Genomic DNA, 21,322 nt, shown 5'->3' with positions numbered 1-21,322 from the left:
GATAATAAGCACTGTGAGACCTGGGGAAATCATTACCCAAGCAGAGAGGTAACAAGGCTTGCTTAGGACTCGTGCTTGAGGACCTACAGAGGCAGAAGAGGGAGGAGGTCCCGTCTCAAGGAGTGTAGTGCTGCTTCCAGGCCCGCGGCTAAGACCAACAGGACCAGACTCCGGTCCAGGAGTGAGGCACTGATCTGTTCCCAGCCCCCTCCACCCAGTGCTCCCAACCGAGAAAAGGAAAGCTACTCTGCCTTCTGCCCAGGTCTGCCCAGCCAGGGAAAGGTCTCTTAGAGCATGGAGTCTCAGAGCTGGAAGGGACTTGAAGACCCAGGTGAAGTCCACCCACTCTCCCCCCAAGCATGTGCCAGCTCCAAACATGACAAAGAATTTTCCTTGATCGAGACAAGGTCTGCGCCCCTGTATTCTCTCTTTAGATGCCCACTGAGCATCACTTGAGTTAAGGTTCTGTATCAGAGATGGGGCTAGATCCTGGGGACATCCTGGGGAACAGAGACAGTCTTGTCTTCACAGGATAGTGACATGTCTCACGTTCCCCAGGTCTGTTCCTTGCCAGATTTAACACATGTAGTTTAGGCACCTGTTTCTTTTAAAACACAGTTCTGGTCACTCTCCAACTTATCATCTCATAGCTACAAATCTGATACCTATGTCAGTTCCCTGAGAAAAACCACCACATCCCATCCCACCCACCTCATGCATACCCTAGACCCACACTCACACCCGTGCAATTCAACCTTTCAAATGACAGTTACTGAGTTCCTACCAGGTGCCCAGGGGCCAACTGTGAATTCTAAAAAAGCATGAGTTTTGCTTCCCTGGAGCTTTTGGTCTGCTGAGAAAGAGAGGCATTCATCAAATAGGCACAGAATAAACATACTCATACCACTGGTGCCATGCGTGATAGTGGAAATAAAACAGCACAGTAAGGGTAATACGCAGGGGTGGAGACTGACCCAGCTCAGAGGCACTGGGGGCAGGGGAGTGGGGACCTCTAGGATAAAGTGAGCTTTAGATCCAGGCCTGAAGGGTGAGGAGTTGCTGTCACGTGATGCTCAGACAGGATGAGCAGAGGGTGGCCCCAAGGTGGTCATAGGAATGGTCCATCTGAAGACAGGAAGAGGCCTTGAGGTTGGCGTGAGGTTGTTTAGGGTGGAATATCCCAGGATGGGGTTGGCGAAGGAACCAGAGTCACGAGGGTCCTTGTCTGCCAAGCAAAGGCCTTTGGGATTATTTTCCAAGTGCAATGGGAATCCACTGAAAGTCAGAAGCAGGGAAAGGTGTGAGCTAATTCACATGTTAGGCCATAGCAGGAGAGAGGCAAGCGTGGAAGAAGAGATAGACAGACAGGAAGAGGGGGCTACTGTGGTGTGCCGTGTCCCCACGTCACCCACCCTCCCCCGTCACTCTTTCCACACTCATAGTACAGCTGATGTACAATGTCATGTTAATTTTTGCTGCACAGCACAGTGATTCAGTTTTACCTATACACACACGTGCATTCTTTCTCATATTCTTTTATACTATTATTACAGGATACTAAAGAGAGTTCTGTATGCTATATAGTAGGGCCTTGGTGTCTACCCATTCTCCATACAGTAGTTTGTATCCGCTAATCTCGAACTCCCAGTCCAACCCTCTCCCACCCCCCGCCTTGGTGACCACAGGTCCACCGTCTGAGAGTCCGTTTCTGTTTCGTAGGTAAGTTCGTTTGTGTCACACTTCAGTTCCATATACAAGTGACGTCACGTGGTACTTGTCTTTCTCTTTCTGACTGACTTCACTTAGTATGATCATCTGTGTGTGTGCTAAGTCACTTTAATCGTGTCCAGCTCTTTGTGACCCCATGGGCCGTAGCCCGCCAGGCTTCTCTGTCTATGGGATTCTCCAGGCAAGATTACTGGAGTGGGTTGCCATTTCCTCCTCCAGGGGATCTTCCCAATGCAGGGATGGAACTTGCACTGGCAGGCGGGCTCTTTACCAGTAGCGCCACCCAACAATCTCCAGGTCCATCTTACTGCTGCAGATATTATTTCATCCTTTTCTGTGGCCAAGTGGTGCTCCATTGTATATGCTGACCACGTCTTCTTCATCCACTCATCTGCTGACGGCCATTTAGGTTGTTTCCAGTCTTGGCTGCTGTGAAAACCGGGGTGCCCGCCTCTTCTTGAATTAGAGTTTTATTTGGATATATGCCCAGGAGTGGGATTTCTGAATTATATGGCAACTCTATTTTTAGTTTTTTGAAGAGCCTCCATACTGCTTTTCATAGTTGGGGCACCAATTTACCTCCCCACCAACGGTGCAGGAGGGTTCCCTTTCCAGAGACCTTATTTCTAATCTTTCTGTTTGGTTCCTGGGCCTCAGCCCCTTCATGTATAAAGTGGAATCTTAAGGAGAAAGAGTAACACATGTATGGGACCTTATAAAGTCTCCTTGAATCAGGATTCTCTGTGTGAGGCTTCTATTCCCTATAGAATTTAACATTATAAAACATAAGGAGCTGCCCATCCCTAGAGGTATTCAAGCAGAAGCTGAGCAACTACATAGATGGGAAACTCAAATGGAAAGAATGAGGCTAACAATTATTTATCTCCTACTATCTGCCAGTTACTGGAACAAGTAAGTGATTGTCTACCTTCTTTATGCTTTTAACAAAAATGTGAGGACAAAATTATTAGCCCTCTTTTACAAATGAGAAAACTAAGGTCTATACAAGCAAAGTGACTAAATTCACTCAGCTGGCAATGAGGAAAGCTAACATGGTCTATATGCTATTTGCTTCCCAAGTGTTATATCATTTCATCTCCCAACAATATTATGAGGATAATGATATGTTGTCCCTATTTCACAGAGGAGAAAACTGAGGCCCAGAGAAGTTAGACCTGGTGTCCCACAGGGAGGAAGTAAGGATGTCTTCATTCTATCTCCAGAGCCCCGATTCTGACTCTCAACACCAAATTCCCTTCTAAAACTTCAACTCTCATTTTCAAAGTCAATTCTGGCTGATCCCAGAGTTCATCCTCTATGTCCTGCCCACGTAGTACCTCCTTGGACCCCTAGGGATCTGTGAATTCCCTTCCTGGATTATTTTCCTAGGCTGCTGTAACAAACCATCACAAATTGGGCAGCTTAGAATCACAGAAATTCATTGTCTCACAGTTCTGAGGCCAGAAGTCCAAAGTCAAGATATGGGCAGGGCCAGGGTCCCTCTGATGACTTTAGGAAAGGGTCTCTTCCAGGCTTCTCTCCCAGCTTCTGGCAGTCCTCAGGCTTGTGGCAGCACACCTGCAGTATTCAGAAAGAGTTCCCTGTGTGTGTCTCCAAACCTCCCCCCTTTACGGGGACATCAGACACACTGGATTAGGGACCCGCCCTACTCCAGTACGACCTCATCTTGACTACTCACATCTGCAGTTGCACTATTTCTGAATAATGTCACCTTTTGAAGTACTGGGGGTTAGGGCTTCAACACAGAGATTGGAGATGGAGACAATTCAACCCATAGCTCCTTCCAATCCCAAGTGTCTCTGCCTATGGGGAAGAGGTGAGTAATGAGGCTCTGATGGACCCTGGACCATTACAGACAACAGGTCCCCTCCGTCTCTTCTGCACCACCCACCAGCCTCACCCCTCTGTCCCAGATGCCCAGGGCTGTGCTTCAGGTCCTAGTATCACCCTGTGTTGGTGACAGCCTGGGGCTTGGCTCCCTCCATGGTGGAGCGGCCAGGAAGCAGGGAGAAGCTCTCATCCCTTCCAGGGGAGGCAGGTGAGTATTTCATATGGCACAGGACAGCCACCTCCTGCAAATGCAACATGACACCTCATAATGGGGCGATATCAGTACAAATCCGGCCTCGCAGCAGCCCGGAGTCTCCTGGTAATTCCTTACATATTGTGCTCGTGTTACTGTAAATACGACTGCCAAGCTCAGGCCAGCTGATCTGAAAGGATCGCCCCCATTCCTGCAGCTGAGAAGACTGAGACCCGCAGAAGGTAACTGGCCCTAGATCACACAGTGGGTGAATGGTGTCCAGCTGGACAAGAGCCAAAGAAGCAGAGAAGGAATGAGGAAGGTTGGTCCCTGATGCCACATCTGGAAAGAGGTGGGAGCAGGACAGAGGGGGCTTAATGTGCCAAGCCCTGAGGGGGTGGGATGAGGGAGGGGCGAGGAACGACATGGTTGGAAAAAAGCTAAGTACCAGGGTACAAGCAAGAAAGAAATGGAGCCCAAGGAGGCTACTGAAGTTGGGTGGACTTGGACAAGAAGTGAGTGGGGTGGTGGGGGAGGGAGGAATCCAAAGTCAGGCATCGAGCCGTGGGACCCTGGGTCTTGACAGAGACCAAGCCAGAGGGAGGTTGTTTCATGCTTCCTCCCAACTGGCCCACCAGGAGGAGGGCCAGCCAATGCCTGGGCATGTAAAGAGCATCCTATCCCTAGGATAAAAACAAGCTTCAGGGCAGTCTCCTCTTTTGGCAGAAAATCTGTGGCACTTAAGAAGGCATCAAGACTGGATCCTAGAGATGGGGAGTAGGAAAGAGTGTTGGCTATATTCCTTCCAACCTCCATCTCAGTCCCATTCTCCTTCACCCCCTGCTCTGCTCTGAGACCCAGGAGGAGGCTGACCCACACGAATCATGTCACCTCATCGTCTAACTTGAGGTGAAGTAATGAAGCCAATGGTGGGAGGTGGGGGGAAAGCAGCCTGTGCCAGATACCATAAAGCCAGTGGAAATCTCACTACAAAGGGGAGAGGGGCTTCTTGAAGGTGGCAACATCACAGAGGGAAGAGAGGCTAATAGCTGAAGGCCTATGTGCTCTAATCTGGAGAAGGCAATGGCACCCCACTCCAGTACTCTTGCCTGGAAAATCCCATGGATGGAGGAGCCTGGTAGGCTGTAGCCCATGGGGTCGCACAGAGTCGGACACGACTGAAGCGACTTAGCAGCAGCATGTGCTCTGTTCAGGCACCTGGATTCAGCCTTGCCTGAAAGCCTGCTTTGAAAGCTCTCAATTTGATGATCCAACAAATTTCTTTCTTCCCTAAAGCTAATCTCTGCATTCAAAAAGAGTTCTGATGGGACTTAAACTTCCAATCTTTTTCAGATTTTATATTAACATTCCATAAATGATATACGTAAACAAACAGAACAGAGTCCTGACAGGCTTGGGTGATCTTGCGGTATTATAAAATGAGCAGCTCACTTGGGATTGGTCTGTCCAGTGTTTTAATCATAGCTCTGCATAAGCCTGGACAAAAGACATCAATCTCCGAGGCTATTCTTTCACACCCACAGACTCCCAGAGAAAAATTAAATAAAATAACACCTATACAAGCATCTAGATTATAGTAGATGCGCCCAATAAATGAGTTTACTACGAACTCTCTCCCCTTTCTCCTAGGACCCTAACAAGAGAAAGTGTGGACCTCAGCACTGATGAGTTTGTAAATTTCATGAGACAACCCCATACACTGTCTTACACCATCATGCTCTCTCCACCCCTTGGAATGTTAATGAAAAGCTACCATCTTGTGTGATTTCTGTGCAAATGGCATGGCATTGCTGGGTCTCAATTTTCTCAAGTATGTTGCTTACCAACCGTTGTGAAAATGAAACATGTACAGTATTAGAACAGGGTCTAGTACATAATACACGCTCAATAAATGCTGATTGTTTTATTGGTGGAGGTGGTGGTTTTACTAATAAGTCCTGTTACTGTCTCTGAGCACCTGCTCTGGTTTTGTGTACATACCATCTCATCATCTAGATCTTGATAACACGACCCTGTGAGGTCGGTAATGATGTTCCAACTGCACAGATGGGCTACAGCTCAAAGAAACTGAATTACTTACCTGAGTGTTGGAGCTGGGATTTGAATATTTGTGCCCTAACCCAAGCACAATGTATTTAAGGACTACAGGCATCGCCTTCCCAGAGTCCCCACTCACGTTTCACATTCAGCCAGCCACAATCTCTGAACTTAGAAAGGCATCTTTCTGGCACTCGGCAGGTGCAAGCCCTCCAGAGAAGCTTCCCAAGTCTGCTCCTCCAGCCATCATCTCCCTTTGCAAACACACTTTCTGTTCATGTGAATGAAACCCGCTAACTGGTATGGTGTCTGCTCTAATTATAGGCTCTCCAGCCTGTGCCAAGAGGAAGCTGGTTAGTGTACACTTGAGTAGATTTCAAATCGGATTTTGTGAGTCCCCGGCATGAGGGAAGGAGGCCAAGTTCTCCTCCGGAAGAAAATAACGGGAAATGCTGGCCCATATGAGCGTCCCCGGCTCCTCGCCTGCTGGAGCAGGTGATGCCTTTGCTTCCCGGGTTACAGAGTCCTCTTTCCAGCTCCTTTTCCTCTGTTTCTAGCCTTTTTCAGGAGCTGGGAAGCTGGGGGAAGGAATGGGAGAGGCAACCCGCGGTGCTGAAATGGAGGAACTACAGCAAAGGGCAAACAATGCCTTGGAATCAGAGGAAACTGAATTCTGAACACAGCTCTGCTTCATTTCAGCTTTCGCTGCCTTTCTGAGTCTCAAGCTCCTCATCTGTCAAACAGTACTTTCTCTACAACGATGCAAGGATGTGTGTTGTTGTGTTTATTCAACATTTATTCAATATTTCCAGTGTGACCTATTTCATGGTGCATTATACCCATTACAGCTATGAATAAGATGCTTTCCTGGGAGCTTTAGAACTCCTGGTCCAGCAAGAAGCAAGCCATTTTATACTAATCACAAACTGTGATGAAAGAAGGACAAGGCTCTACAAGAAGGAGGGGCACTTGACCCAGAACTGGTGCACCCCTGAAGACTTCCTGGAGGAGGCACATCTAGGATGCAACCTTAAGAATGACTTGAATTAAAGGAGGACAGGACAGAATGCTCTCCTTCATGTGGGCCAAGAGAGGAAAAAAAAATAGCACATTCCAGAAACATCATTTAGAATAGCCAAATATCAGGGGTGGGGGGGTGGGAGACAGGAATGGTCAAAATAAACACACATTTTTTTCAAAAATCATGGAATTCAACAGAGCCAATCAAAACAACATTGACAAAGAACACTTTCTTTTTTTCTCTAGTCTCTTTTCTCAACTGTCTTAACTATATTTGCAAGTCCTATAGTACATTTTTAGTATAAGTTTATTTTGTACTGAAGTATAGTTGCTGCACAGTATTATACGTTACAGATGTATAATATAGTGAGTCACCATTTTTAGAGACTATACTCCATTTACAGTTATTATCAAACTTTGGCTATATTCCCCATGTTGTAAAATATATCCTTGTAGTTTATTTTATACTTAACAGTTGGTACCAGTTACTTCCCTGGCCCTATGTGGCTCCTTACCCTTTCCTTCTCCCCACTGCTAACTGCTGGTTTGTTCTCTATATCCATGAGTCTGCTTTTTTGTTTAGTCACTAATTTGCTTTATACATGTAAGTGATATTGTATAGTATTTGTCTCTCTCTGTCTGACTTACTTCACTCAATATGATAATCTCTAGGTCACCCATGTTGCTACAAATGGCAATATTTCCTTCTTTTTATGGCTGAGTAGTATTCCACCTATTGATGAATCCATAGGTTGCTTCATACCTTGGCAATTGCAGATAATGCTGCTATGCACATAGAGGTGCATGCATCTTTTTGTATTGTGGGGTTTTTTTTTAATATATACCTTTTTTTCCATACACATGCCACATTTCTCCTTCACAAATGTTCTAAAGAAGGGCAGATGGGCCGTGATGAAAACAAAGGGGAAAAAAAACATGACGTCTCTGCAGCATTATTGGCACCATGATTCTGTTGGGAGCAATTGCACTTATCCCCGGTTTAGGAATTTCAGAAACATCTTCACAGCCACACCCAGAACATCCAGACTCTCCATGATCCAGTCAAGTTGACACATAAAATCTACCATCAAAGCGTTTATAGAAGAAACCAGCCGTGGTGACAAGGTAGAAAAAATTTTTGAACACACCAAACTCCTCTCATGAACACACCAAAATCACAACTGCGCACAACAACCACGGATGAAAAAGGCCGGAACTCTCCAGAAAAGACCTACAGCTGAAGAAGGAACCACAATGAGACGGGCAAGAGGGGTGGACCGGTGACGCAGCCAAACCCCACACCCCAGGAGGGTGACCCACACGCAGCGCTTCTCCACAGGAGTGAGGGGTCTGGGTCCCTCCTTGGGGTCCCCAGCCCGGGGGTCCTGTACCAGGAAGATGAGCCCCCAGAGCACGTGGCTTTGAAGGCGAGCAGGACATTATTTCTGGAGCCCCTGGGGGCCGGGGGATATAGAGGCTTTACTCTTAAAGGCGTGCAGACAACCTCACACACTCTGGAGCACAGGGCACAAGTGCCTGGGCCACACCTAACTGCTGGTCTTGGAGGGTCTCTGGGTGAGGCCAGGAGACGGGCTCATCCTGACAGAAGCCATACTTGGGAGCTCCTTCCATTGAAGGAGGCTGACGCGGCCTCCAGCTCCTTAGGGCCAAAGACCTGGCCTGGCCCTGCCAGTGCTGCCACACTTCAGGCCAAGCAGTTAACTGGGCGGGACGCAGCCTCACTCACCTGCTGTCAAGCGAGCTGTCAAATGGGCCTGAACCCACAGCGGCCTCTGACAAGAACCTGCCAGCTCACAATCCCAGCATCCCCTGCGCCCAGGACCCAACTCCCCCACGGCCCCAGAATCCCCTGCGCCCAGGGCCCAGCCCCGCCCCCAACAGTCCTAGAATGTCCTGAGATCAGGACTCAGCTCCCCCACGGTCCTAGAATCCCCTGCACCCAGGGCCCAGGTCCGCCACAGTCCTAGAATGTCCTGAGATTAGGACTCAGCTCCCCCACGGTCCTAGAATCCCCTGCGCCCAGGGCCCAGGTCCGCCACAATCCCAAAATCTCCTGAGACCAAGACTGAGCTCCCCCACTGTCCTAGAATCCCCTGCGGCGTGGGCCCAGCTGCATCATGTTCCCAGAATCCCCTGCGCCCAGCCCCGCCCCAGGAGCCTCTGAACCAGCCCCACCCACCTGGGGCGGACACCAGACTCAGAAAAGCCACGATCCCCTTTCCTGCAGACCCAGCCTGCTCCCGGCAAACCAGACCCTACCCTGGGATCAGCTTGGCCCCAGCCCTGCCCTCTGGTGAAAGTGAAAGTGAAGTCGCTCAGTGGTGTCCGAGTCTTTGCGACCTCTTGGACTGTAGCCCACCAGGCTCCTCCATCCATGGGATTTTCTAGGCAAGAGTACTTGAGTGGGGTGCCATTTCTTTCTCCAGGGGATATTCCCGACCCTGGGATCGAACCCGGGTCTCCTGCATTGCGGGCAGACACTTTACCATCTGAGCCGTCAGATCAGATCAGATCAGATCAGTCGCTCAGTCGTGTCCAACTCTTTGCGACCCCATGAATCGCAGCATGCCAGGCCTCCCTGTCCCTCACCAACTCCCGGAGTTCACTCAGACTCACGTCCATCGAGTCAGTTATGCCATCCAGCCATCTCATCCTCTGTCGTCCCCTTCTCCTCCTGCCCCCAATCCCTCCCAGCATCAGAGTCTTTTCCAGTGAGTCAACTCTTCGCATGAGGGGGCCAAAGTACTGGAGTTTCAGCTTTAGCATCATTCCTTCCAAAGAAATCCCAGGGCTGATCTCCTTCTCAATGGACTGGTTGGATCTCCTTGCAGTCCAAGGGACTCTCAAGAGTCTTCTCCAACACCACAGTTCAAAAGCATCAATTCTTGGGCGCTCAGCTTTCTTCACAGTCCAACTCTCACATCCATACATGACTACAGGAAAAACCATAGCCTTGACTAGATGAACCTTTGTTGGCAAAGTAATGTCTCTGCTTTTGAATATGCTATCTAGGTCGGTCATAACTTTCTTTCCAAGGAGTAAGCGTCTTTTAATTTCATGGCTGCAGTCACCATCTGCAGTGATTTTGGAGCCCAGAAAAATAAAGTCTGACACTATTTCCACTGTTTCCCCATCTATTTCCCATGAAGTGGTGGGACCCGATGCCATGATCTTCATTTTCTGAATGTTGAGCTTTAAGCCAACTTTTTCACTCTCCACTTTTACTTTCATCAAGAGGCTTTTGAGTTCCTCTTCACTTCCTGCCATAAGGGTGGTGTCATCTGCATATCTGAGGTTATTGAGATTTCTCCCGGCAATCTTGATTCCAGCTTGTGTTTCTTCCAGTCCAGCGTTTCTCATGATGTACTCTGCATAGAAGTTAAATAAACAGGGTGACACTATACAGCCTTGACAAACTCCTTTTCCTATTTGGAACCAGTCTGTTGTTCCATGTCCAGTTCTAACTGTTGCTTCCTGACCTGCATACAAATTTCTCAAGAGGCAGGTCAGGTGGTCTGGGATTCCAATTTATTGAAGAATTTTCCACAGTTTATTGTGATCCACACAGTCAAAGGCTTTGGCATAGTCAATAAAGCAGAAATAGATGTTTTTCTGGAACTCTCTTGCTTTTTCCATGATCCAGCGGATGTTGGCAATTTGATCTCTGGTTCCTCTGCCTTTTCTAAAGCCAGCTTGAACATCAGGAAGTTCACAGTTCACATATTGCTGAAGCCTGGCTTGGAGAATTTTGAGCATTACTTTACTAGCATGTGAGATGAGTGCAATTGTGCAGTAGTTTGAGCATTCTTTGGCATTGCCTTTCTTTGGGATTGGAATGAAAACTGACCTTTTCCAGTCCTGTGGCCACTGCTGAGTTTTCCAAATTTGCTGACATATTGAGTGCAGCACTTTCACAGCATCATCTTTCAGGATTTGGAATAGCTCAACTGGAATTCCATCACCTCCACTAACTTTGTTCGTAGTGATGCTTTCTAAGGCCCACTTGACTTCACATTCCAGGATGTCTGGCTCTAGGTCATTGATCACACCATCGTGATTATCTGGGTTGTGAAGATCTTTTTTGTACAGTTCTTCTGTGTATTCTTGCCATATCTTCTTAATATCTTCTGCTTCTGTTAGGTCCATACCATTTCTGTCCTTTATCGAGCTCATCTTTGCATGAAATGTTCCTTTGGTATCTCTGATTTTCTTGAAGAGATCTCTAGTCTTTCCCATTCTGTTGTTTTCCTCTATTTCTTTGCATTGATCGCTGAAGAAGGCTTTCTTATCTCTTCTTGCTATTCTTTGGAACTCTGCATTCAGATGTTTATATCTTTCCTTTTCTCCTTTGCTTTTCGCTTGTCTTCTTTTCACAGCTATTTGTAAGGCCTCCCCAGACAGCCATTTTGCTTTTTTGCATTTCTTTTCTATGGGAATGGTCTTGATCCCTGTCTCCTGTACAATGTCACAAACCTCATTCCATAGTTCATCAGGCACTCTATCTATCAGATCTAGTCCCTTAAATCTATTTCTCACTTCCACTGTATAATCATAAGGGATTTGATTTAGGTCATACCTGAATGGTCTAGTGGTTTTCCCCACTTTCTTCAATTTAAGTCTGAATTTGGCAATAAGGAGTTCATGGTCTGAGCCACAGTCAGCTCCTGGTCTTGTTTTTGCTGACTGTATAGAGCTTCTCCATCTTTGGCTGCAAAGAATATAATCAATCTGATTTTGGTGTTGACCATCTGGTGATGTCCATGTATAGAGTCTTCTCTTGTGTTGTTGGAAGAGGGTGTTTGTTATGACCAGTGCATTTTCTTGGCAAAACTCTATTAGTCTTTGCCCTGCTTCATTCTGTATTCCAAGGCCAAATTTGCCTGTTACTCCAGGTGTTTCTTGACTTCCTACTTTTGCATTCCAGTCCCCTATAATGAAAAGGACATCTTTTTTGGGTGTTAGTTCTAAAAGGTCTTGTAGGTCTCCATAGAACCGTTCAACTTCAGCTTCTTCAGCATTACTGGTTGGGGCATAGACTTGGATTTCTGAGCCATAGGCCAACACAACCTTCAGAACACCACAGACCCTATACCCAAATGTGTCCGGGACCTCAGCCCCACACACCCAGCGGACAATGTGACACCAAGTCTGGGGCCCCTGGTCTCTGCAGCCAGACTCCCAAGACCAGCTCTGCATGCCAGTAGTGTGGCAGCAACCCCAGGACCCGACTTCACCCACCACTGGGCGGGCAATAGCCTCAGAGTCCTCTGGACCCTGACTCAGCCCAGCAGTGAGCCAGCACTAGCACCAGGGTCCCCTCCGTTTCTGTCATCAGGCACCTCGTGACTCCGGTTTGCCAACCAGTTGCTGGCAGCCTCCACACAGGAAAAGCCTGGCAACCAGCTGGATCGGGGGCCTGTCAACCTACCAGACTTCCCATATAGCCAGCTCACCACCACAGAAGGACCTAAGCAGCCCTCATAGGGAAGCCCCTAATGCTCGGGGGTAATGAGAGGGGAATATGTGCTGGGACCCACAGGACGTCCCCATAGTGAACATTTGTCCTACTCAGACCACCTCTCCCTCCTTCTGTTCTTGGCCCCTCAGTCCTTGAAATTCACCTGTTTCTCAGTCACCCTGGCTTCGATAACCTGCTCACCAGAAAACCCCTGAACAGTCATTGCTGAATGTGCCAGACTACACGGTAGTCATTTTGCATTCATGACACCTTGTTTAAGCCTCACAGGAACACTTCACGTGAGAATAAGGGGCCAAGAAAGGGCTCTGCAGACTTAACAGGATGAGAACTGTTTAATTATAGCTGAACTGAGCATTAATTATTGTCAGACATTGTCATGAGCACTGTACATACACTATTTCTTTTAACCTAAATATTAACCCTACAAGGCATTGTTGTCATCCCTACTTTACATGTAGGAAAATTGAGGTCCAAAGAGGTGAACCATATGCCAACTGAGGGTAACAGTGGGGACTGGTGACTACTCTTGGACATAAATCCAATTAAAAACAAAAAGCCCTTAATCTAAGAAAAGGAACTTACAGGCTCATGTAGCAGAAAAATGTAAAGGAACAGCATCAGGTATGGCTGGATCTAGGCACTTAGGTATCTGTCTCCATCTCTTGGTATACTTTGTTTTATGATAATTTTACTCCCAGAAAAGTTCTCCTTCATTGAGGTAAGATGACCAAAAGCAGCTCTAGGTGTACCCCAAAGCAACTCAGCGACCACCATCAAAATGCAAGTCTCACTGAACCAAACCTGGGGCCAATGACCATCTAACCTGCTCTCTGTGGTCAAAAGGGTTGAAAGCTACTATTGTCCAGGCCAGGGTTGCCTGCCCACTCTTGAGCCTGGGAGGGGCGTAAGGTGTAGGAGAGGAGCCTTCTCACAAAGGAAGACCAAGAATCTGTTATTAAAACCCACAGAGCAGAACAAGGCAGCTGAGCGGCAGTGACCGCCACGCAGGGATCTGACCCAGAGCCGCCTCGCTCACAGCCTGCATGTTAACCAGTATGCGCCATCCCCTCTGTTTTGATTGCCTCTTTCTAATTCCCTGGCCCTGGGCTGACCCCTCACGAGTCCCCTCCTTCAGCCCTCGGCGCTGAGCGCTGGTACTTAACGGTCATGCCAAGCAGGTGATGGATGGCAGCTGCCCAGGAGGCTCTTCAAAGGGGACAGGCAGCTGCTGGCTTTGCAATGACTCTTCTGTAGGGACGAAACCCAAATGCGATCACAGCACCGAGGGGCCACCTCAGCTTTTTGTGGATTCTCCCTCTTTGGGCCCCCTGCCTCTGTTTCCAGTTTACATCCCAGGCTGCTCTGAGGCAGGAAAATCTTATCAGAAATGGAAGCATGTGACCATCCTAGCAGCCAAATAATTGTTCCTTTGTGCTGTCAGAACATCAGCCCTGGAAGATACCCCACGTGGTTCCCTATCCCACCTTCCCGTCAAGCAGAGGAGGTTCAGAGAGGCTGAGATCTTATCCAGAGGCTGCATAGCTGGGGAGTGGAGGCAGAGTTAGGACACATGAAAGAGAACTCAGACTAACTGTGCACCTACTGTGTGCCGAGCTCACACTGGGGGCTTCAGCCAGGTTGTAGCTGCTTGTTCAAACCACGGGGCCAAACTTTAGGGATGAACCCTCAGTGTGTACGGCAGGGAAGCCTGAATTCCACACCAAGGTCCTGATGTGCGGGGCATCCATGGTCCAATCTTGTCTGGGATTTGGTTTCTCCATTTAGAAAACAGGATTGACGACCTCAAGGGTGATTCCACCTCAACATTCCAGATTGTGTGGTAAAGGCCATCCTGGGGGAAGGGGGGCCCTCTGGGCAACGTTTTAGCCACGAGAGGGAGAGGCCACAGACTCTTCTGTGAGCAACTGTGACCTTGAAGCAGGCCCCCCTAGACTAAGAGGATGAAGTCCTAAGTCATAGACCACGCCCTTCCTGATCCAATCCCCCGCAGCCCCTCCTCCCTCCAACCTCCAGCCTTGCCTGTCACACTCCAGCACTCGCCGCTCTGAAACACGTGAACTTCCAGGAGCCACCCTGCTGTCCCTCCCCTCCAGGACTCTGCCATGCTGTCCCCTCCCTGGCTAACTCCCACTCATGCTTCTGTTCCTACTAGAACACCACCCCATCTTCCCTTGCTCAACCCCGAGATTAATTTAGGAGCCTCCCCAAAGTTTCTCAGGCCCCTCTGCTCCCCATCAGAGTGCTTTTCATTAGGTTGCAATCTGCCACTTGTCTGTCTCCCCTCCTGGATCATAAAATCAAGGACAGGACCGACTCTGGTCACAGCCGTATCCCCGACATCCAGGATGGAACTGGCCCAACAAGTGGTAAAGAGGGAACCCTAACTAAATTCGAGTGGTCATGAGCATCCCAAGGTTCCTGGGAAGACTGTGCCCCAGAAGACCCCTCTGAGCATCAAACAGAAGAGATTTTTTTTCCCCTATTTACCAGGAGGACTTCTGTCCCCGCCTGCATGGTTTATCGGCAGTAACAGCAGTAGTGCCCGTTGGCAGTGATCATATTTCTGACTGTGAGACCTGAGAGGGGGACTTGTCACCTTGCTCCTGAACCGCACTGCAAGCCTCCCAATACCTGGAGGCCAGGAGTCCACTATATTCTCCGCACAGCAGCCAGGGAGCATCCTTCCAAAAGGCAGATCAGATCACAGCTGTTCTGGGAGCACAAACTTCTGAGCCTTTCCCGTTTCACTAAAAGCTCAAATCCTTAGAATTCCCTGAAAGGCTGTAGCGGGCTGGATTTCAGGAAAAGGCACAAAAGGTGACCTCGGACCCCAGCCAGAACGGCCTTTTATCACACAGTCCAGAACGCTGAGATGGAAGGATCTTTGGGGCCATCAATGCCATTTTCTAAAAGGAAAAACTGAGATGGGGTTAGACATCATGCACCCTTGGATCAGTGCAGTCAGAAGGGAGGTGGGGAGGGATGGGCAGGGGGAGGACCCAGGCCAAAAGGCGGGTCCAGGAGAGCCCCGTAGCCAGAATGGCCTATCGGAGTTAGCCCACACTGGGGGGGAAATGACTAAGCTCCTACACCCGCCGTTGTGAGTTACTGGATGTGGACAGCAAGGAAGGGCAAGGTGGCCCTCTGGGGCTGGCCCGTCCCTGGGGTTGACAGCTGAAGGCCAGAGGCCAGTGACGCCGCAAGGCCTCCCGCCAAGGAGAGTCCTAACAAAGCCCACCCACCCTGGCCCCTGTCACCTCTCTGACCTCACCTCTCCCCCACTGCCTCTGGCCACCCTAACCCCCTCCTTCCTTAAACCTTCCTCGCCTTCCCACCTCAGGGCCTCTGCTCTTGCTGACCTGTCCGCCTGGAGTGCTTTTCCTCCAGTCACATCCATGCCTTGTCCCCTCAGTCTCTGTAAAGGTCACCTTATTAGAGCATCCTTCCTTGAGCCCCCCCCTCAAAAAAAGAGCAGCTCCCCACTTTGCCCTGCCCTTCTTCCCTGCCGCTCTCTGACTCACTGCATTGTTTTTATGTACTAAGTCTTATCCAACTCTTTGTGGGCCCCATGTATTGTCGCCCTCCAGGCTCCTCTGGCCATGGGATTTCCTAGGCAAGAAGACTGGAGTGGGTTGACATGCCCGTCTCCAGGAGATCTTCCTGACCCAGGGATCGAACCCTTGTGTCCTGAGCCTCATGCTTGGCAGGTGGATTCTTTCCCACTGAGCCACCTGGATAAGCCTTGTTTATTTGTTATTGTCCATCTCCTTCCTCTCAAACCGAGGCCCAGGGGACTTGTCTGGTGCAGTGCACACAAGCAGCGCCACACTGAGAACTCAGTGCGTCACAGGAACTCAGTAAATACCTGGGGGTTGAATCAACAAGCCTCCAGTCCTTCACCTGCAGCAGAAGAGATCCTGGCTTTGAACTGTTTAGAGGAGACCGCCTGTACTGGCCCTCCACAGGACACCAGGCTTCAGCATCATAGCGCACCCAGGATGTGGGTGCCATAACTGTTTAATTCCCCTTTGCCCCACTGTACAGAGGAGGCAGCCATGAGCCAGAAGCCACATGCCCCAGGTCACAGACCAGGGGACAGCTGAGCCATTGCAGGAAGTGAGGACTGTCTGACATTGTGTGGGTGGTGGGGATGGAGGGTGGGGTGTTCTGGGCACAGCTGCTCCTCAGCTCAGGCGTCCTGCCGCCCCCTGGCTATTTCTCTTATTTCGTACTCAAGTCTGCCATTGCTCTCTGAGTACAATGGTGTTTATTAACTTCCCACTGAGCTCATTACGGAACAGCCACCTTATCACCGACCACCTGCATTCGGAGCTGGGCAGGATCACACTCAGTTTATAAACAGCCCCAGTCTCCACCCCAAGGGTAGTCATAGACTCAGGGGCCGCCAGCTTCACTCGGAAGTTCAAGTCCGAGGGCAAAGAGCTGGCCCCTCCTCTGTCCCCAGCCCTCACCACCACTCCGGGACCGGGAGTCAAGCAGGAATCCATCTGAGTCTCCCACTCTCTCTGTCCCATCTGCCATCCCTGCGCCAGACACACATTCATCTTGACACTGTGACAAGTTCACTGCCACGTGGCTGTCATCCTCAGCACGGCCCAAGAGAGCTGTCGTTGGAACTTCCCGTGACGACGTGGTGAACCTCAGGCAGGTGTGAGCTTTGCCGTGGATTCACTCTGTGCTCCTGGGCCAGATGGCTAATCTCTGCGAGCCTCAGCTTTCCCATCTCTGTAATGGACGTAATCACGCCCCCTGTGAATGCTTGTATGCAATTTACATGTAATAACAAATGCTTAGAGTCAAAACCTCAATCGTTCAGTCCTGACTTCTCCGCCATGCACAGTCAGCTGAGTGTTTAGGGATCACGACATTTTAGGGGCCCATGAAAAGGTTTTAATTTCTTTTAAAACCAAAAGCCAAGTTGTAACATAATCCAGTGGAAGATAATATTCCTTCTTGTACCAAAGCAGTCATAAAATACAATTTTAATTGTTTTTTTTTTTTAATGGAGGAAGAGGCCCATAAAGGCAGAAATGCGTAGAGCCCAGGAACTCTGTGATACAGTCCAGGAAAGCCACAGTGCAGCTCTGCAGCCATGTTTGTTCGGGGAGTTGGAGGCACAGACCGGGACCCAGAGAAGGTACTGGATTAGTTTGACCTGTGCTTGACCAGCATGACTTGAACTTTGGTAACTTGATGAGCCACAAGGCTTGACAAGCAATCGGCTTTCAGTCTAGCTCACAGTCTAACAAAACCCATTCCTTATTCTTGCCACAAATATATTCTAAGGGCTTCCCAGGTAGCCCTAGTAGTAAAGAATCCACCCGCCAATGCAGGAGACTCGGGTTCGATCCCTGGGTTGGGAAGATCCCCTGGAGAAGGGCATGGCAACCCACTCCAGTATTCTTGCCTGGAGAATCCCATGGACAGAGGAGTCCTCTGGGCTGCAGTCCATGGGGTCAAAAAGAGTTGGACACGACTGAACGACTTAGCACACACGTACTCCAAGCTAGGCTCGGTCTGGGTTCAAGTGTTGGTGTGAGTACTGTCTGGCTGTGTGAACTTGGGAAAGTGACTTTATGTCCGTGTGCCACTGATAAAATGGGAGTGATGGGTGTCAGAATTCAGACAATCCAGTGAAAACTTTTAGAAGATAGCCCAGTGTATAATAATCACTCCAAAATGTTAGCCCAGGGTAACCATCACAGACATGGTCCCCGGCCCAAGGGAGCCTGCAAAACACAGGCCATGAACAAGCACGTTAATGAAGGGTTTGGCCTTGGTGGTTCTCAGTGCTATGAAGGAAATAGGAGAGCGGTGTTAGAGTAACTCCCCCTTGACGGCCTTCGGTCAAAGGCCACATCCAGCCCAGGGAGGCCAGATGGACAAACACCCAACCCTCCTCTCCTCCCACCCCCTGATCTCCTGCTGGGCTCTTCATTGGCTGAACCCAGCCAGGGCCAGGCATGGGAATCTGTGGACGTGTCCAATCAGGTCAGCTTCCCGGGCTCAGGGCAGGATGGTGAAGGATGGAGCGCAATCTGGAGGGTCAAGCAGGATACCTCCCACATAGAGCCCTGCCTCTCTGCAAGGCTGAAATCATTCATTAGCTCCTCTTTGCCCACAGGTTCCCAAGGATGCCCCCACAGCCCCTCGGTCCCTACACCTGCTCCCACTCCCATCTCACCCTCAAGTTTGGGGAACTTCTCATGGTTCCCCCAAAGCATAAGGCCATTTTACATCTCTAGAGCTTTACCCCAGCCGTTGCCACCCCCTAGAATGCCCTCCCCACACCCACATCTGGGCAAACCCCAACAGGACAGTGGGACAGGGCAGAGCCTGGAAACCTGGCTTCCAGCTCCGCTTCTACCACTTCTTAGCTGCATGACCTGGGGGAAGCCAGTTCATCCAGTGGAACCTCCGTGTCTCACCTGTAACATGCAAAGGATGCGAGTCCACACTGTGAAGTTACTATGAGAACCAAATGAAATCATGCTTACAAAGGGCTGGGCAGGAGGTCACCCAGTGAGTCAGAGGCAATGTTTAAAAATTTCTTTGTTTGGCTGTGTCTGTTCTAATTGTGGCACATGGGACCCTTTTAGTTGAGGCATGTGAGCTCTTAGTTGAGGCATGTGGGATCTAGTTCCCTGGCTAGGAATCGAACCCAGGCCCCCTGCATTGGTAGCGCAGAGTCGTAGCCACTGGACCACCAGGGAAGTCCCCAGAGGCAATCTTTAAGAAGTACATCGTTTATGAAGCTGTTGCTGACCATCTGTCCCTCGAGCATCAGGGCCCCACTGTTCTGTGAGCATCAGTGCACCTTTCCTGGACAGCTCTTGGGGCCCCTAGAATGCTTTCCTCTGCACCTCCATCCATGCCCTGTGAGCTCCAAGAGGGTCTATCTGTGTCCTCAGCATCCAGCGCACGGCAGACACTCGGTGAATACGGAATGAATGAATGAATGAATGAACAAGTGTTCAAACCAGTGGACCAGTCTGCCTGCCCCTCCACCTGAATAAAGCTTGAACTACTTCAGTCCCCGCCTGGACTACTAAACAGGGCACGGGGTGACCTCTTGAGGAAGCCCAGGCCCAAGGTCATGGCGGGGGGAGGGGTACTAAGGGCAGTACCGGGGCTGGGAGGAGGTGGCAGGCCCCAGCTCATTGGAAATGCAGAGAGAATCCCAGCGCGGCCGCCTTCTCTGGCAGGGAGCGCGCGGGAAAAGACAAGAAAAATGAAGCCGCCACAATCTCATTTTCTGAGGCCTGCAAGTCAGCCAGGAAATAGCTATTATTCCATCGCACTGTCGGTATTAAGTTATTTCCTTCACTAAATACGGGAATGTTCATGAATATCTATTGAGTCCCAGGTACAGACACCTCCTGGCTCTGTGGCTCCGTCACTCTGCCTTTACATTCCTCCAACAACACCCCTCAATCTTGCTCTGAAGTGAAAGACAATAGTATTTTAAATTGGTTAATAAATCTCGGAATTGATGCTCCTCGAAGGCCCGGGAACTTCGTCTCTATTACTTGAATAAAAGGGATCACATTTTAACCACTGCTGGGCTAGGAACTCAGGAGAGGGACCTGAACCAGCCTGTCCTTCGTGCTGGGGAGGGGAGGGTCGGAGGTTTCAGGACCCTGGGTCCGACGGAACCCTTTGGACAGCCAGGAAATTCTCATTTTTCTGGTTGATTCAGGCCAGCGGGACATCTTGGACCACTTTGGTTTTGATGGCTTTGTGTTCGGCCAGTTCCCCTGGATTCAAATAAAAGAGATTTGGAAGCAGAGCTCCAGGGAGAAGATGGGTATCTGACATCCTTAAAAAGGATGGGGACTTCCCTGGCTGTCCAGTGGTTAAGACTCTGAGTTTCCAATACAGGGGTGTGGGTTCAATCCCTGGTCAGGGAACTAACATCTAGCATGCTGCACGGTGTGGCCAAATTTAAAAAAGTAATTAAAAATAAAAACCACCTGTATGCAGATAAGGAAGGTGGGGGAGGAAAGCATAAATAATACTGTCTGGAACACCATTCCAGGTGTTGATTCTTTTATCACCTTCCTCATGGGCACAGGTGACCTTGAACATCCTTGTTGGGGTGGAGAAAGCTTTGAAAAGCCCAGATGCGGGAGAATGAGAAGTAGGACTAAAATGTCTCCTGTTTTTTCAGTGTCTTGCCATCTGCTTCACATGTTTTCCCAACCCATCCTCGCAGCCACCCTAGGAAATGCAAAGTCCAGACGTTGTCAACGGGCCAGAAAACCCACAGGTCAGAATCATCTCTATGTACTCAGCACCCAACACCCGGCCTGGCCCCAGAGCTGTTGCTGTTGGGTACTAGCTCAGTCATGTCCAGTTCTTTGTGACCCCATGGCTTGCAGCCCACCAGGCTCGTCCATCTGTGGAATTTTCCAGGCAGGAATACTGGAGTGGATTGTCATTTCCTTCTCCAGGGGATCTTTCCAACCCAGGGATCGAACCCGTGTCTTCTTCATTGGCAGCCAGGTTCTTAACCCCTGAGCCCCCAGCCCCAGCGTATCAGCTTCAAAAATAGTGGGGAAATGGGCTATTGTACAACATCCCCAATTTACAGATGTGCCAAGTGAGGCTTGGGGCAGGCAAAGACTTGCTCAGCAACTCATCAATGACTCAGCTAAGACAGTCTGTGCACCCACTATGTCCAGGCCCTGAGCTGGGTACTACAGATACAGGTGTGAACAAAAAAAGGCGCTTGATGGGGCTCGTCATCTCGGAGTGAGGTGGGGGGCGGGGGGGCAGCAGGGCAGAGAGCACTTGAGTGACTAAAGAGAGAACCGGGACAACTTCAGGTGTACAGTAAATCCACTACGTACGGCAAGTTCCATTCCGAGTGAGTTAGTAAGTCCAATCGGTTCATACATCCAGCAAAGTTAGCCTGGATACCCAACTAA

General features: G+C 49.6%; 1 long non-coding RNA gene and 1 other non-coding gene across 8 annotated transcripts in view; both read right to left on the bottom strand.

The window, feature by feature from the left end:
• LOC147355696 (uncharacterized) overlaps positions 1–8,971 on the bottom strand; it is a 161,549-nt gene extending 152,578 nt beyond the window's left edge. For 6 of the 7 annotated variants that reach the window (XR_015144045.1, XR_015144044.1, XR_015144050.1 and 3 more), the window contains exons 1-2: positions 8,598–8,971; positions 3,179–3,306 (exon numbers count right to left, since the gene is read on the bottom strand). This is a non-coding gene — a long non-coding RNA (uncharacterized LOC147355696). The remainder of the gene's footprint in view (positions 1–3,178; positions 3,307–8,597) is intronic. The other variant, XR_015144046.1, reaches the window with a different exon arrangement.
• A 10,061-nt stretch (positions 8,972–19,032) lies between these two features.
• TRNAG-ACC (transfer RNA glycine (anticodon ACC)) lies at positions 19,033–19,105 on the bottom strand. Its single transcript has one exon. It is a non-coding gene; the product is annotated as a tRNA-Gly (tRNA).
• Between the last annotated feature and the right edge of the window lie 2,217 nt (positions 19,106–21,322).

The sequence above is a fragment of the Bos grunniens genome, chromosome 17, assembly GCF_055505025.1.
Source record: "Bos grunniens cultivar Pamir isolate PY7600 chromosome 17, Bosgru_T2T1.0, whole genome shotgun sequence".
NCBI lineage: Eukaryota > Metazoa > Chordata > Mammalia > Artiodactyla > Bovidae > Bos > Bos grunniens.
Note: the sequence above shows the minus strand (reverse complement) of the source record. Positions and strands in the feature narration are given on the sequence as shown.